Source organism: Eschrichtius robustus, chromosome 17 (genome assembly GCF_028021215.1).
Source record: "Eschrichtius robustus isolate mEscRob2 chromosome 17, mEscRob2.pri, whole genome shotgun sequence".
Taxonomy (NCBI): Eukaryota; Metazoa; Chordata; class Mammalia; order Artiodactyla; family Eschrichtiidae; genus Eschrichtius; species Eschrichtius robustus.
In genome coordinates this window covers 5,033,216-5,051,119 of record NC_090840.1, presented here as the reverse complement: position 1 = coordinate 5,051,119, position 17,904 = coordinate 5,033,216, and the positions used below count along the sequence as shown (strand labels likewise).

Here is a 17,904-nt window from a genome sequence, read left to right as displayed (position 1 = left end):
GTGTGGTCGGACATCCCATTCCCCCCTCTGTGCAGGTGGGGGGACTGCCCTCCTCTCTGGAGGAAGACGAGCTTCTAGGCATGACCACCAGGTGGCACAGTGACTGCAGCATCCTGGTGTCGGTGAGCTTGGGCCAAGCCAAGAAAGACAGCAGGTGCTCTTGACTGCTGGGCCCCGGGGGAGACCCAAGAGAGTTTTCAGATTTAAAGCATTCAGCCTATTCCTCGTCATTCACAAAGGGAGTCAAGGAGGGTGGACCCCTGTGTTCCTTCACAGGTCCATGTGGCCAGCAGGAGGGAAGGCTTCCCTCCTTCCCTTCTTCTCTTCCTCCTTCTATTCGTTCAGCAAATATTTGAGCACCTCCTTTGTGCATCCACTGTTCTAGGTAGGAGGGATATGGAAACAGATAAGAAAAGGCAAGATCTCAGCTCCGAGGGTGCCTACCCTGCAGCCTTCGCCGGGACCCCATAGAAGATACTGGAGACAGAACCAGGAGTCTCTTTGCTGTTTTTGTTACCCCCAAAGCCCCTTTTTCCCCTTGCCTCTGGCATGGATTGACCCCTAGTTTTATATTATCCAAATGGGTTTCAGTTTAAAAAGCAAAAGGACCACCAGTCAGTGTACTGTTGTGACTAATTTTGTTTTCTTCATGATTTTCCTTGGCCACTTGGGACCCTACTTCTCAGTTATCCCACTTAATCAAGAATTGACTGTGTTCTCTTTACAGTTAAAGACATTAAGGTTCAGAAAGGCCACAAGGCATGTTAATGTTGCATAGGTTAATACACGAAGAAATACATACTCAGGTCCCTGTATCATCACTCCATCATGATCAGGAACAGTGCCAGTGAAGTTTTTGGTGTTTTTTAATTTATTGAAGTATAGTTGATTTGCAGCGTTGTGTACATTTCTGCTGGACGGTAAAGTGATTTAGTTATACACGTATATATTCTTTTTCATATTCCTTTCCATTACGGTTTATTATAGGATATTGAATAGAGTTCCCCGTGCTATACAGTAGGACCTTGTTCTTTATCCATCCTATATGTCGCAGTTTGCATCTGCTAATCCAAAACTCCCACTCCATCAATGCCAGTAAAGTTTTTAAAAATAAAAGAAAACAGGCAAGTCTAGGGTTGTGACAGGTACCCGTAGACAAATTTGGCAAACACTGCATTTTTGCTGGAGGGAGCTTGACAAGGTGGGCCCAATGTAAATTACTGAGTTAAAATTACATCTAGTGTTTAGAAACATTTCCTCTGCACGGGATGAGCAAGAGTGTGAGAGGAATGCACGTATGATCACTTAGAAACCTCAGAGATCACGAGTTGCTTGTTTGAAGCTCGGGGAAGTTCCTGTCTGCTGGAGCAGCCCCCTTGGTGGGGTCAGCCTTCCTTGAGTACATGTGGACCGCCATCTCCTCCCGTGCCTTCCCTCCCTTCCTAATCCCTCCACCCGCCTGGCTCTGCAGCACGGCATTCAGTTCCCAATCCCTTGCCAACCCTGCTTCGGTTTCAGCAGGATGAGGGGAGGGGACGAATTCGAGATGCCATGTGACAGGGACATTCCCACGCTGCAGCATTCACAGTGTGGAATTTTGGTTTACTATGTACTTTGATAAAGTAGCTGTTCTCTCTGATTTTTAGTAATCGTCATATTTCCACAGGTGCGTGAGGATCTTTGACCACAATTCAGCCACAAGCAGGGGTCAGTCCATCCCCGGAAGGTCAGCAGTCACATATTCCCTGAATTACCATTCAACACAACTCGCAAAGTGACTGCTGGCCCCATGCAGATTGGTTTTGTTTATCAGTGATACGGGATTATCTGTGCCCATGACCACCATGAGATTTAAGCTACACCCCACCTCTCTCACAGAGACGAGACGATCAAAAGTACACTGCTTCACCAAATATCAGTTTTCATATGAATCTCACATCACATGTGACGGGATAGTTTTCTTCACTCGGAGTCCTGCACTTGTCTGTCCTTCAAAGATTCTGTTGGCTGTGATTCTATGTAGGAGCCTGTGCCAGAAAAGAAAAAAAAAAAAAAAAAAGAACCCTTATTTTCAAGTGCACATCTGGTCGTTTGGGGGCAGCACTAACTCCTGAGTCACCCACTGAATAGGAGAGTTTTGCATTTTGAGCCCTCAGAGCCCTGCTAGAGACCTCAGGTACGTCCCCTCGGTGAATTCTCATAGGACCGCACGGCGTTCGTTCCCATCCTCCAGAGACACTAAATTGTCCAAAATTACACTTAGGTAAGGGTCCGGCAGGATTCAAACCCAGTTCTGATTCTCAAAAAGCAAGTCCTTTGCCTCTGTGCCACTGTTCCCCATACTCTGGGCTCTGGACCATGTAAGGCCTCACACTGATGGGTTTACAGTCCCTTTTTGCTAATTAGCTATCAGCAAACACTGCAAAGGCCAAAGTGAGTTTATAATTGAGGAAGGTCGCATTTCTTTTTTTTTTCTTTTAACTTTTATTTTACGTGGGAGTACAGCCGATTACCAATGTTGTGATAGTTTCAGGTGCACAGCAAGCAACTCAGCCATACATATACATGTATGCACTCTCCCCCGGACTCCCCTCCCATCCAGGCTGCCACATAACATTGAGCAGAGTTCCCTGTGCTCTACAGTAGGTCCTTGTTGGTTATCCATTTTAAATATAGCCGTGTGTACATGCCAATCCCACACTCCCTAACTATCCCTTCCCCCTCACCCTTCTCCCCTGGTAACCAGAAGTTCATTCTCTAAGTTTGTGAGTCTGTTTCTGTTTCGTAAATAAGTTCATTCTTTTTAGATTCCGCATATAAGCGATGTCATATGATATTTCTCTTTCTCTGTCTGACTTACTTCACTCAGTATGACAATCTCTAGGACCATCCATGTTGCTGCAAATGGCATTATTTCATTCTTTTTTTATGGCTGAGTAGTATTCCATTGTATATATATGTACCGCATCTTCTTTATCCATTCATCTGTCGATGGACACTTAGGTTGCTTCCATGTCTTGGCTGTTGTAAACAGTGCTGCAATGAACATTGGGGTGCATGTATCCTTTTGGACCATGTTTTTCTCTGGATATATGCCCTGGAGTAGGATTGCAGGGTCAAGGTCACATTTCTTTAAAAAAAAAAAAAAAAAAGCTAACCTAAAAAAGTTGATAGGAAAATCACCACTTAATTCTGTTTCGGAAAGCAACACGACACACAAAGGTTGGCTGTTTGCCGCATAATCTAAAAACGTGGCTGGGGATGGGAGTGGGGGGGGGGGCACATTATTCAGGCCCCTACATTTAGGAGAATTTGTAAATCATGAGAATAATTTAAAATGTTCAGCCCTCGATAACATGAGTCATACGGGACTCCTCCACCATCTCCAGCCTCGTTCTGTCTCTCTCACTCTTGGCTCCAGAAATAACCAATTGCCTGTAGTTACCCAGATCCACCAACAGTGTCCAACTCCCCACCTGCCATACCTGCCCAGGCTTGGCTAATTCTTACTCATTCTTTTGTTGTCTTGGCTGAACAGTCACTTTATATTTTTAATGACTCAAAGGCAGGCCTACCAGTCGGCGCGACACTTTTCTTTTCTAAGGCTACCACTAATTAACATATTTAAAAGATCTGTACCCAGGCTGAAGTGAAACTCTCCGGTGAGTACTTCCTTTGGTATTTGATAAATGGAACCTATCCCAGAACTGTTTATTATTTGTAGGTCTCAGTTCCAGTTAGAGTGTATTCCTGGAGCCTTTAAATCACGGAGTGGGATATGCCAGTGTGTAAGGGACAGGTGAGCTGGCCTCCTCCAAGGGCGGCAGCTGAGAATGTGGCTCTAAAAACTGCCTCGACATCTATCCTTTCGAGTGAGGATTCAGTGTGACCCTTACAGTTAGGCCAGTAGCCCACTCATCTTTTTTTTTTTCCCCCTCCGCCTGGGGAGAAAAGATTTTAGCCATTTTGAGTCATAACCCTCATAAAGGATTTAGTTCATGAGTTTATCACCTCACAGAAAAGTGGGGTTTGTTTGTTTGTTTTTTTTTTTTTTGCAAACTTCAGTAAATTCATAAGAAGATTTTGTTTCTTGGCCTCATTAATTTTAAGTCTCTCTCAGTATGAAAACTTGGCCTTTTTCATAACTTCATTGAAGTATAATTGATATTTAATAAACTGCACATATTTAAAGTGTACAGTTTGCCAGGTTGCGACATACATCCCTGATACCATCACCACAACCAACATAGTGAACATAACCGTCATTCCCAAAAGTTTGCTCATGTCCCTTTGTGAGTGATGCCTCCCGATCCCACCCAGTTCCCAATAACCACTGAGCTGTTTCCTGTCACTACAGATTAGCTTGTATTTCCTAGAATCGTATATAAATGGAATCACGCAATATGTCCTCTTTTTTTCTGCCTGATTTCTTTCACTCAGCGTGATTATTTTGAGGTTCATCCATGTTACTGTGTGTATCAGTAGTATATTCTTTTTCATTGCTGGTTATTAGTCTGTTGCATGAACCTGCTACAGCTTGATTATCCATTCACACATTGAGGGACATTTGGGTTGTATCTAGTTTTTTACTGTTACAAATAAGGCTGCTATGAATATGCATGTATAAATCTTTGTATAGACATCTGTTCTCACATCTCTTGGGTAAATACTTAGGTGTGAAATGGCTGTGTCACATACTTAACTTTTCAAGAAACTGCCAAGCTTTTAAAAAAGTGATTGTACATTTTTACCTTCTTGCCAGTATGAGTTAGACTTGTCTCACATACTCACCAGCACTTGATACAGTCAGACGGTCACTTTTTTTTTTTTTTTTTTTCTTGGCTACGTTGGGTCTTTGTTGCTGCGTGCGGGCTTTCTCTAGTTGCGGCGAGCGGGGGCTGCTCTTTGTTGTGGAGCATGGGCTCTAGGCGCGCAGGCTTCAGTAGTTGTGGCTCGCGGGCTCAGTAGTTGTGGCGCACGGGCTTAGTTGCTCCGTGGCATGTGGGATCTTCCCGGACCAGGGATCGAACCCGTGTCGCCTGCCTTGGCAGGCAGATTCCCAACCACTGCGACACCAGGGAAGTGCTTTTTTTTTTTTTTAATTGTAGTCATTCTAGTGTGTAGAAAGCAGTATCTCCTTGTGGTATGATTTGCATTTCCCTAATGACCAGTGATGGTGCGCATCTTTTAATGTGCTTATTTGTCATCCATATATCTTTATTGGTGAAATGTCGATTCAGATATTTTGCCCATTTTTTAACTGGGTTGTTTTATTATTGTTGAGTTTTGGAAGTTCTCTATATAGCCTGAATACAACTTCTTTACACATGCTTAGCAAAGTTTTTCTTCTAGTTTTCTGGTGGCTTGTCTTTTCATTCTCTTAACACTGCCTTTTGAAGAGCAGTTTTAAAGTCTGGTGGAATCTAATTTATCAACTTGTTATTTTATGGGTTGTGCTTTTAGTATTGTAGCCAAGGAATATTTGACTAACTGAATGTCACAAGATGTTTATCTATGTTTCCTCTTAGCGTTTTTATAGTTTTGGGCTTTACGTTTGTGTTCATGATCCACTTGTATATGGAATGAGGTATGGATCCAAGTTCTTTTTTTTTCCCCAAAAAACGTTTTGTTTTGTTTTGTTTTGTTTTTTTGGCAAAAAGATTTTTTCTAATTATAAAAGTAAGACATTTGTAAAATACAGAAGAGTATAAAGCCTACATCTTCCTAATTTTTTAATAACTTACCGAGGTACATTTAAAGGTATTGTGGCGGAGTGGGGAGGAGTAGTTCTAAGTGTGTGCTTTACAAAATTGGAATCAGAGTATATTCCATGTCCTGCTTTTAAAAATTTTAGCATTATATCAGTGTTTAATCATGTGACTTAATGTTTTTTAAATGCATGTTTTTAATGGCTGTGTAGTTATCCTATCATATAGACATATGCTACTTTACCCCTTTTATTAGACATTATCAACTTTTATTCTTAAAATATGCCTGTACTTAAATCTTTGTTTCTCAGCTTTTTTCCTTATACTTTTAGAAATGATTTATCAGGTCAACATACATGTACACTTAGCTTTGACTACCTATTTCCACAGTGTATTCCAGAAAAGTTTCAATGGTTTACACTCCCAACAGCAATAACTAAACCGCTTAATTTTTAAAATTAATTTTAAAATCATTTTTTGAAGTATGGTTGATTTACAATGTTACATTGGTTTCAGGTATGTAACAGTGATTCGATATTTTTATAGATTATAATCTATTTCAAGTTATGAAATATTGGTTACATGCCCTGCGCTGTGCATCACGTCCTTGTATCTTAAGAAATTTAATTTTGTATGGCAAGTGTGTTTCTGTAAGAGCCTCAAGGATGCCCCTGGACACCCCTCTCTTGTCCTCCGCGGGGTCCCTCTAGCCTTGGCTGCTGTCCCCAGGCCAAGCGCCTTGCTCCTCCTGCCTCCTTACCAGACGCACCCCTCTCGCTTGGCTCTGTTGACACTGGCCAAGTTAAGCAAACTCCTTGCATCGCTTACCCCTTTCACCAGAAGAAAACTTGCCTGGGTGAGTGTGCATCTCTCTTAGGTCTGTAATCAGGTACGAGGAAAACGTGTCCGTTTTCTCGGCCGTGGTTTGCCTTGTCCCCGTTTCTCCCCTGCCTCTTCATCCTCAGCCCCGCAGCGGTCTCTGCTTTCTCCCGCCAGGCACCCCGACCCCGCCTCTAACCAGCGCCCTACCGTTTTTCTCCTCCTCCAGTGCCCACCTCTCTCTTCCTCGCTGGAAGCCCCTTCCGGGCCCTCCGCTGGCACCCACTTGGAGGGGCGTCCCCTCCTCCCGCCCGGGCCCTCCGCTGGCACCCACTTGGAGGGGCGTCCCCTCCTCCCGCCCGGGCCCTCCGCTGGCACCCACTTGGAGGGGCGTCCCCTCCTCCCGCCCGGGCCCTCCGCTGGCACCCACTTGGAGAGGCGTCCCCTCCTCCCGCCCGGGCCCTCCGCTGGCACCCACGTGGAGGTGCGTCCCCTCCTCCCGGGCCCTCCGCTGGCACCCACGTGGAGGGGCGTCCCCTCCTCCCGCCCGGGCCCTCCGCTGGCACCCACTTGGAGGGGCGTCCCCTGCTCCCGGGCCCTCCGCTGGCACCCACGTGGATGTGCGTCCCCCCCTCCCGGGCCCTCCGCTGGCACCCACGTGGAGGGGCGTCCCCCCCTCCCGGCCCCGGGGGCGTCCCCCCCTCCCGGCCCCGGTCTCGCCCCGCCCGCCCCGCCCCACAGTCTTTCTTGCTGAAGGCTGGTGTCCTCAAGCCTGAGTGGTCAACTCTGTGCGGCAATGGCAGGGGCGTTCCGGAACCCTTAGCAGCTCTGTCTCTTTGCGGGTTTTGCCACCATTTCCTTCCTTCTCGACGCTCTGCCTGCCACTCCGCCTCTAAATGGCCTGGTTTGGTCCTATCGTGGTGGTCAGGAGGCTCCACCGTGAGCCGACCGGTAACGGGGTTGGCCCTGAGCGAGAGGAGGCGACTCAGCCAGCTCTGTCCCCCCGCCGCATGTCCTTTGTCAACACTGCTGGCTCACAGGCGGCCTCTCTCTGGGAAGGGCTTCTTCTTGCTGGTTTTCAGCTCGGGCTTTGTGCTCATCCAGCCCCGTTTCCTGCATCCCATTGAAGTCCCCGCCCCTCCACCTCCCCCGGACTTGTTCTCGGTGCCGTGGACCCCTTCGCTGTCTCACACTTGCTTCTCATCACTAGTACATGAGCGCAACGGTCCCTGCCCTGGAGCTCCCCTGCACTTTTCGCATCTGAACCCTTAGGACGTCTGTGACTACGCTACACGGGTCACCCTGGACCCTGTAATCGCAGGGGTGACCTGTGAGTCCTGGCTAACCGGCATGCTCGCCACACCCCTTTTCCCGTCTGTGCTGTGCGTCCTTCAGGGCGAAAGTCCACAGTATTCTTTTCCTTTTCTGACCTTCTGTCACTTGTTCATACCATACAGTATTGCTTTTGCTGTCGAGGGGGGGTCACTCTAATACCACCTTGGGGCAGCTTTTACTTTAACCGTCACGCTGCTTGCCCTGACATAAGGCGTCCTTCCTGCAGCTGCAGCCCCTGTGCACCTCGAGAACAGCATCCCCAGTGATTCAGATCGGTGCCGCATGGGATAGAGGCCAGTAACAGTTATTACGTCGGTGTCAGCTGTCTGTCTTACCGGAGGGGTGGGCACATGTGGCTGCACACTGAGCCCTGGTCCAGGGAAGTGAAGCAGGTGGTTTCTGCACAGAGCTCCTGGCGCCCCTTTCTTTCCTGGTCAGCGCCTGTAGGTGTGGGTCTTCATCACCTGCACAACGTAAGGAAGCTCAGGACAAGCACACATTGGGAGCTTCAGACCTCACTCGGGGTTTTCTTTGCGTTGAAGGCGGGCTTGCTTGCCACCTGCGAATTCACTTTAAAACCAATGGTAGCCTCACCGTGGAGAGCAGCACAGCAGCTGGGCGGTCGCCCCTCTCCTTGTTCTGCCTCTCCTTCGGGGTGCTCGTGGTTTGCACCCCTCCCTGAGAACACGCAGCCTGAGGGAAACACTCGTCCAGCAGGATTTCTCCCTCGCCTGTTATTCAGAACAAAATATACAACCCAAGAGGTTCTTCTCAAAACTGTGTTACAGAGGAAATCATGGATGTGTTTAGAATATAAACGAAGAAAATAAGCTGCAATTTTGAGAAACAGCAGTAAACTTGGAATAATATTTTACCAGTAAAAATACAAACAACCCAGATACTTTCATTGTGATTCGGGGGGAAGTATATAAACCTAGGGATATTGATTTGTTTACTTTTCATTTTTCAGCATACTGTAAATATTTTATTTGCTTCACATTTGTTCCTAACAGAATTTGAGAAAGATTTTCCAATAAAGTATAAAGATGTGAATAAGTGATAATGAATTTTAAAAAACCAATTTGGTTCATATGCCATTAACCAAGCTGGGTCTGACTTTTGGAATTTCAAACTAACTCTTCTTTTTTTTTTAGGTTGCCTCTTGGTGCTGCCTTGACCGTATTTGGCACCCAGAATGCTTCATTCTGTGATGGTCTATTAATAAGGTTGCCTTGCTAGAGTTTGGAGCAGGGCCCCAGGTAGGTGGCTTTTATCATTATATGGCATGGCTTTCAAAGTGATCGCTTATTCCAGCTTCGAAATAATATAAGATATGACATTAAAAGCTTTGAAAAGCCTGCCACATAATAAGCATGCCACTTACTATTTTAAGGTCCATCAAAATGTATCATGTTCAACAGGACTTCGTTAATAGTTACAGTCTAATGGAAGGATTGGAATCCTGGCAACGAGCAGTTTTTCCTTACCTTGTGCACAAAACGCAGAGCTGCTGTAAAAGCTTATTTGTCCATGTTCCCCAAATCACCCGCAGATAAACTCTTAAACTCTTCCCTCTCCGAGTCTTGCCCAGCATGATGGATTATCCCGTGGTACCACTGTATCTCTTTCTGTCCACTGGGAAGGGTCTGGTTAACTCTGGGCAGGTGGGGAGGGGAGCTTGTTCCGCTGGCTGGGATGCGGCAGATGCTAGAACGAGGACCTCAGTGGGACAGCAGCAGTTTGCTGGCCTTGTCGGAAAGAGGACAACTCAGGCTTCTAGATTTCCCAGCCTGTAAGGTGCAGCTCAGTGGCACAGATCAAGGTGTAGCGATACTTGGAAATCCAGGCACACATGGATTTGGTACCAGGTAAGTTTGTCAGTGAGACCTCAAATACAGGATGGAGGTTTAGGAACCTGGGCCCGGGCCAGAGGATGGGCTCGAGGCCCTGAACTCCACCGACGGTAGGCGGGCAGCACCCCAGGAAAGGAGGACGCGGCCGAGGCTGAGAGCCAGGCAGGGTCTCCCGGTGCAGAGGGACAGAGTTCTGATGGGATAAAAGACCCATAAACTGAGCTGGTTGAAATCCTCTAATCTCAGCACACTCTGAAGAATAAGCATGAAAATCAAGTCAGAATAAACTTTTAGTTGTTCATATGTTGTAAGTATTTTTTAATTATATATGAAGATGTTAATGGTTTTTTAGTGTTAACGGGTTATGGATTTTTTTCTTTTTCTATTTCATTGTAGTTTTTACACTCTCTTTTAATGAAACTGTTTTTGAGCAGTTAGAAAAAGAAAAAATGTTTTCATTACTTTTACTTAGCCAGCTCTGTTTATGCAGATTCTCTCCTTTTTCATTTCTCTTGTATCTGTAACTAGTCAAAAATTTTCTCTGCCGTTTTCGGTTTTCATCCCCCCATTTAATATCACAGGAAGAGCATCCTCTTGAAAGATTTTGAACTTCACTTTGTTCCTTTTTCTTTCCCGTAAAACCATTCATTTCCCAACAATAAATCATAACGAGTACAGGTTCCATGTGCTCGTCGAGCTATGGAGCAGAGCATTTGACAGCAGAAACGTCCTGAAAATCCAGGCCAACTGGGTGCCGCCCAGGGGGTGCCTCCCCGCCCGTCGGGTCCCCCGCGGGCCTGTGAGTGGACATGCCCACGTCTCCCTAGCTTTAGACACCCACGGCCTCCCAGGGGCTGCAATGCTCCCCTAGGTTTCCACCCCTGTGCCAGAACTAACGACTTCATCCTATAGGGTTTGTCTTCTCAGTTTGCTTTTAAACTCATTTGAGGTTTCCGGAACCCCAAAACATGTTTACCTGCTTGCTTTGATTCCTGAAATTCCTTAAAGGGATTATAGTGTGTTCCACAAATATTCATCCAGTGTCACCACAGGCCAGGGCACCATGCCAGGGATGTGGGGTGACTGACGGTCTCCCTGTAGATGAATTTACAGTCCCGGGGGAGAGACAGGTAATTTCAACATGAGTTTTACAATCCATGTTAGAGGTAAAAAGCTCAGAGAGGTAGAGTTCTGAAAAACTTCATTCTGAAAAAAGTTCATCCTCACTCAACTAAAATCGGTCAAGGAATATAATTCTCGGTTCTCTTCTAATTGTGACAGCTCGGGGGAGGGCACAGGTCCCCTGACTTGACAGTCTTGCCCAGAGCGGATCCCATTCACCTTCAACTCTGTGGGAATCAGTAGAAGTGGTCTTGCCCTGGACAGTCACACGGGTGCAGCTTGGGGAGGACAGGGTGATGGCACACGTAGAGCCTCCCCTGGGTGCGGGGTCCTCTGTCCTTACGTTGTCTGGTGCTCCTGAAGATTTTACACACACACACACCTCACACAGTTATGCCTTGTCTCGTGTACCACCGCATGGGCCTACGTTTAAAGTGCGCTTGACTTTGAGATGGCTTGAAACTAGTTCTTTGCATGAGCTTTTGTAACTAGGTGAAACTTTCTTTCCTCGCCCCTCTTGTTTTATGGTGTGCTATCTCTGCCTCCTGTTAAATGTATAGGTAGAGACAGACTGAGTGTGTATGCTTGGGAAGGTCAAACCTGAAGCCTGGGAGATGCTATATCTGTGATTTTAATAGCATTAGGCCGTTAGCCATTTATGAACAGAGGCACGCCCTCCAAATGTTTGGGGTCCTTCAGTGTGAACGTTTTTATGGTTGGTGTCAAGCGTTTTCCTTAAAGCCCCAGGAATTTGAGGGGTCAGTGGTAAGAAAAACATAAAAACAACTAATCATAATTTGGGACACATGCAGTTTTCAGATTGAGCTGACCTGCGAGCTGCCTACTTTATAATCCTAGCCTGAGCACCAGTATTTTGGAAATGCTTTATACAAAAAAAAAGAGGAAAACCTCTAAAAATAGTTAACGTGTGATTAAGCAATCTTACTTTGTATTCAGATGTAATTGCGATTCTTTGTGCTCTCTCTGTCTCTCTCTCTCTGGCATCATTTCTTTTGCACCATTCTGCTCTCATTTCCTGTTTGCAAATACTAATTGCCCATGTGAAGAGAATGAAAATACCCTGGTATACCACCCATCTGTAGTTTTCAGATTTTTTTATTTTGAAATGAATATACAACCATAGGAGGAAAAATCTCCCACATAGGAGTTAAAACGAAATGCCTAACTTCTAAGTTATGGATCCTTAAAAGAGCTTTTAAAAGAGAAGAAAAACTTTATAACCTATAAACATGACATTTTTGCTCCATGAAATAATTAACCAAGGAAAACATTTCTGAATTGAAAGGTAAAATGTGTTTTAATAGTCCGTCTTCATCAGATTGTCTCTTCGCTTTTCTGGGGACGCTAGAAAATGAAATAAACAGCCACACCCAGGCTCCAGGTGGCCCCCAAAGGAACTTCCTTGTCGTGCAGATAAGAGAACTAACGTTGGAATTTGTTGATTGCACTTTGGAATTCGTTGACTTTTTCCTCTTGGCTCCTAAAAACAAATAGGTCTGCTACTCCTTTCAGGTCTCTGTTGGCTTTCAGTATTTGTATATTAAATATAAGCCTTTCTAAATATTGTAAGGCTAAGTTGCATGGTAAGTTTCAAAAGTGTTGTCCTAGAACTGCATTTTAATGAATTGCTCAAAAGTTGAAAATATCACATACAGTAATTCTAAAAAGGCATCCTGACAGTTGATTGATATCAGTTAACGACATCTACCATAGGAAGATAAGTTCTGTAATTTTTGGTATTCCGGGTATGAGTCATTTGGGTACCTGCTTACAACTTGGGTGGGTCAGGTCAGGTGCAGCCCCGCTCTTTGCCATGTCTCCTGCTTCTGGGCGGGCGCCCTACTCCTTCCCGTCTTCTTGCGGCATCAGCAGCCTCTCTAACCACCTAACCATCCAGCCATCCTTCCTGCTCTATGCCAGGCATGGACGCAGGCTCCAGGCATGTTTGCACTTTAGAAATTTTTATTAGGAATGAATGTGGACCAAACTGGTATTATACACTTGTACTAATTGATTCCTTAGCAGTAAGGTCAATCAGAGGATGCTTGTTTTCGGAAACAAAACGAGTATCTTAGACAGCTTTTACTGCAGTTGCTATTGTTTTAATCTAAGGCCTTACAAATAGCTGTTAGGTTTAGGGAGTCCCTTTCTAGTGACTTGTTTAGTGTGTTGGACCAAATTGTGTCCACACTGTATTATTTTTTACTTGAACTTAGATATATGTATTCTGTCCTGTGTCTACTGTGGGGGTTGAGCCTATAGTTCACTTCCTTGCTGGAAAGCACTTGTCCTGCTTTAATTATTTTCATTCACTCAACAAAAACTCTACTTCCTTTTATGGGAAACAACAGCGAATGAAACTAACACAGCTCCTGCCCCAATGCTGCCTACAGTCTACTTTTAATGCTGTCTTAGATTTTTATACTTGCAAGATATGTTTTTTCCTTTTATTAATAAGTGATTTTACAGACCTACAAAAATTGAATGCTGTACAAATTTCCACATTATCATACAGGATCAAAGAAGTGTTCTAAGTGTGCTGTTGCCCTTCAGAATTGACTTCAATTATGTTATCGTGTTAATAATTTCTTTCACATTATTCAAAGCTTTATTGTATTTTATACACGTAAATTAAAGTATTAACTACTGGTAAATTTCCTTTTGCAACCCACCTATTTACTCTATATGAAAAACATGTTTTAAGCAAATGTTGACATTTTCTGAATTGTTTACTAATGGTGTTTTATGATTAGCATGAAGGAGAATAAAGCTTTGATTATGATGGCATTTGCCCTTAATTTGCAAAGTATATGCTTGAGTTTTAACTTAAATATGAAAGAATTATTGATGCAGGTAAGTGTTGTAAAACTTCACAGCTCTTAGAGAAATGACTTTTAGAACTGTGAAATTTTAAGTACAGAAACAGTTTTAATTCAGGCCTGTTCTGTTGCCAGTATCCTCATAGGAATTCGTTTTAGTAGACCCTCTGATGTATGATTCATTTCGCTTGTTATTTTTTTGTGTGAGTCACCGTTTTAGAATGCAAAACACGGAGATAATAAACCTGTGTGTGTGCGGGCACACACACTGTATCCCCTTTAATTATTGTTTTTGTGTATGCAAAGTTGCCCTAGGAAAAAAACGTCTGTTCTGGTACCAGCAAAAACTGGGCAGGTATTCTGAAGTGTTACTTCATCTTAGGGCAATTTGAAACGGGTATATGTATATTTTCTGTGTTGCTTCATGATTCTTTAGATCAAGACAACGAACTTTAATTATTTGAAAAAGCATAGTAACCGATCTTTGATATGTAAAAAAGAAAAACTGGAGTACAAATTTTGTTGCAGCCTTTTCAGAATAGTAGTCACAATGCTTTTTAAAAGTTTTTCTTAAAAATCTACAAACAATAAATGGTGGAGAAGGTGTGGAGAAAAGGGAACCCTCTTGCACTGTTGGTGGGAATGTAAGTTGACACAGCCACTATAGAGAACAGTATGGAGGCTCCTTAAAAAACTAAAAATAGAACTACCATACGACCCAGCAGTCCCACTACTGGGCATGTACCCTGAGAAAACCCTAATTCAAAAAGAGTCATGTACCACAATGTTCATTGCAGCACTATTTACAGTAGCCAGGACATGGAACCAACCTAAATGTCCATCAACAGATGAATGGATAAAGAAGATGTGGCACATATATACAATGGAATATCACTCAGCCATAAAAAGAAACGAAATTGAGTTATTTGTAGTGAGGTGGATGGACCTAGGGTTTGTCGTACAGAGTGAAGTAAGTCAGAAAGAGAAAAACAAATACCGTATGCTAACACATGTATATGGAATCTAAAAAAAAAAAATGGTTCTGATGAACCTAGGGGCAGGACAGGAATAAAGATGCAGACATAGAGAATGGACTTGAGGACACGGGGAGGGGGAAGGGTAAGCTGGGACGAAGTGAGAGAGTGGCGTGGACATATATACACTACCAAATGTAAAATAGATAGCTAGTGGGAAGCAGCCGCATAGCACAGGGAGATCAGCTCAGTGCTTTGTGACCATCTAGAGGCGTGGGATAGGGAGGGTGGGAGGGAGACTCAAGAGGGAGGGGATATGGGGTTATACGTATACATATAACTGATTCACTTTGTTATACAGCAAAAACTAACACAACAGTGTAAAGCAATTATACTCCAATAAAGATGTTAAAAATAAATTAATTAAAGTTTTTCTTAACAGTATAAAAGAGAATACACAGGTAATTTTAGTTGACATTTTAGTTAGGATTCCATGAATGGAAACTGTGTATATATGTTTATTATACCAAGCCAAATAATAATGAACTCTAGATAGCTTCTGGTTTCCTTTGTTTGGGGAAATAATTAGCCACTCATAAGAACTCAAAATAATTAGGCTGAATTTAGGGAAATTAACCATGACTTTGGAATTATGTTTTGTGATAAAATGAATGAAAATGATATCTATTTATTATTTTATTTCAAGCTGTAAAATATGTAACTGGGGTAATTTGTAGACTATTGTAACATTTCAAATCGAGAGACGTACAATTTTAAACTGTACTGAAACATTTTGACTCTAAAGGGTTTTTATTACAAACGCCATTGAACAGTAAGCGTAAATAAAATTTTTATGGATGTATTTGAGATGCAATAAAATTTATATTGGTCAGGGGAAAAAAGAAAAAAATATGTAAGTTTATTGTTCACTAGTCAACTTTGGTTTTAGATTTTTTTCTACCCAAATCACTATCCACTAAGACAGATATACTAGTTGTTCTTTTAACTGCTATTTAAATTACTTAAAGTTTACTTTACCAACCGTCTTTATTTAAAAGAAACTTTTTAAATCTTAAATGTGTTTCTGTTTGGGGATCGTATTGGCAGCTCCGATAGAGAAATAGGCACTGTCACCTGTTCTTGCCTTTTAAGTGCAATGACAGGATTTATGCACTCTCAAATTGGTTTGCCAATCAGCCCTTCTCCTAGAATGCAGTAGAATAAGAGTGACGTAGGGCACTAGCCCCTTCTTGACCACATATGTGCTGTCGAGATGTTCAGCTTCCCTGGGCCTCTCACCTTACAATGGATATGGTGATAAAAGCATCCGCCTCTCTGGCCCATTGAATTCCAGGGAGGCGATAGAGATGGAAACACCTTCCACTTGTAAGGTATTTACATTATCACAATAACATAATGTGCAAAATAGGCCTTCGTATTCTTAATTAGCCTACCCAAAACTCAGTATGTGCCCTGGGCAAGTAAGTATTTACAAAGTTAATTTTATTATTTCGCAATTTTGATGTGCAGAATTCAGTTCTTCCATTTATGCATGTCCTGTGCTTTACAAAACAATGGAGCTTTTGCTTTAACTTTTTAAACATCCTTTATTAGTCTACATTTTTATTTTTCTTGTCTTTTAAACTATGAGAATAATGCTGCTTTCAAATATACCCTTAGTATTTTTGTAATGATGCTTGAATGCCCTCTATTAAATATTTTATTTACACATCATCAAATTCTTAAAGTATGTGAAAATTTGATTTCAGGGGAAATTAATTAGATTTGTGTTTAGAATGTTAAGTAAAATTATTTTCATTTAACCTGTCATTGGTGAATCTTATTCTAACTATTTGATTTGTATTATCCCTCTCAAGTTGTCATAATCATGATTTCTGAATGGTCATCTTTAAACTATTCAGGGTTTACTACCCTGTACTCTCTATAATAGATAATTCTATTTTTTTTTTTCTTTTTGACCATTATTCTTTTCACATTTACTTGCACAGTCAGAATTATTAGCAGATTTTTTTCTATGCGCGTTCTTAGTCTACTGAGGATCATGCTACTAATAGCATTTTTTAAGATATTTTAAGATTTTTCAACAACGATCTCTTAAAACCAAATGATGCTTTCTTCCTGACACCCATTCTCCTGTAGCAAACCTATATTTAACTTCCCTTGCATGCTTTTGAAATCTAAGGAGCACAGAGTTATTGCTACATTTCAGCAGCGCTTGCAGCATTCTGAGAAATAAATTGGCGGGTATCGCAGGTAACACAAGTGTAGCCCAGAGAAGCCCACGTTGCACAGCCGTGTGCCGTGTGAGCCTGGGTGGGGGGTGCTGTCCTCGGGAGCCTGCTGGGCTGCGGTCAGGCTACAGGTGTGCTCTCCCCGAGAGAGAACTGAGCTTGTCTCTTCCCGAATATTATTTAGCTTAATGAAAACTTGATCCGTTTGGTTTACAAATAGTAACCCTAATATCCATTTCTCTCAGTAGGCGAGTTAGGTTTAAAAAATTAAATTGAATTTGGGAAAGAAGTGGGGAGTCATTCAGCATCACCAAATGCCATTTATCTAGGTAATACTGTTTTACTTTTTGTTTCTGCCTTAATTTGGTCATGTAAATGTGCTTTGAACTAATAAAGATTTGCAATTGGTGAAAATTAATGCATGACTCTTCAGCAGAGTACGGAATGAAAGCATGTGTCATGAAATTGCCATTCTTTGATCCTGTATTTTCCGTCACTTGCGGACTGGTTCCGTTTAGAGTGTAGTCCATTCTTATTTTTTGTTTCATAGATTGGCCAAAATGGGAAGGACTGGATTCCGCTCTCTCCCACGAAGAGTCAATGGAACTGGCTAAGATCAAGGTCTGACGCTTTTTCCATCTGTCATCAGGTATGCATTAAAGAGAAATCACTATAGTTTTATGCACGTATCTTTAAAGTATTTGATTGCTATGAATATTATGAATTTGGATTTTTATTCAATGTTGAGCTCGCAACTTTATGTTTATCCTGTAGTTTTTAAATGCACCTATAAGTAATTTGAGTTTTGTAATATATTGAGATAAAAGATATTGTTAGCCATGAAAAAATTTCAGCTGGTCTTAGAAAAGTGTAATATTTGAAATCTGCAATTCTTCATTGCTCAGTCTGTACATCCAAAGATAACAGAATTCATTTGTTACTCCATATTGAGTATCACCAATTTTCATACGATCAAATGTTTGTTGTTTCATGGTGCGCTA

At 42.7% G+C, this 17,904-nt stretch overlaps 1 protein-coding gene across 2 annotated transcripts in view; it reads left to right on the top strand.

Annotated features, from left to right (window-relative positions):
* PLAG1 (PLAG1 zinc finger) overlaps nucleotides 1–17,904 on the top strand; it is a 46,697-nt gene that overhangs the window by 23,556 nt on the left and 5,237 nt on the right. For both annotated transcript variants that reach the window (XM_068525670.1, XM_068525669.1), the window contains exon 2: nucleotides 17,454–17,552. The gene's annotated coding sequence lies outside the window, so the exon portion shown is untranslated. The remainder of the gene's footprint in view (nucleotides 1–17,453; nucleotides 17,553–17,904) is intronic.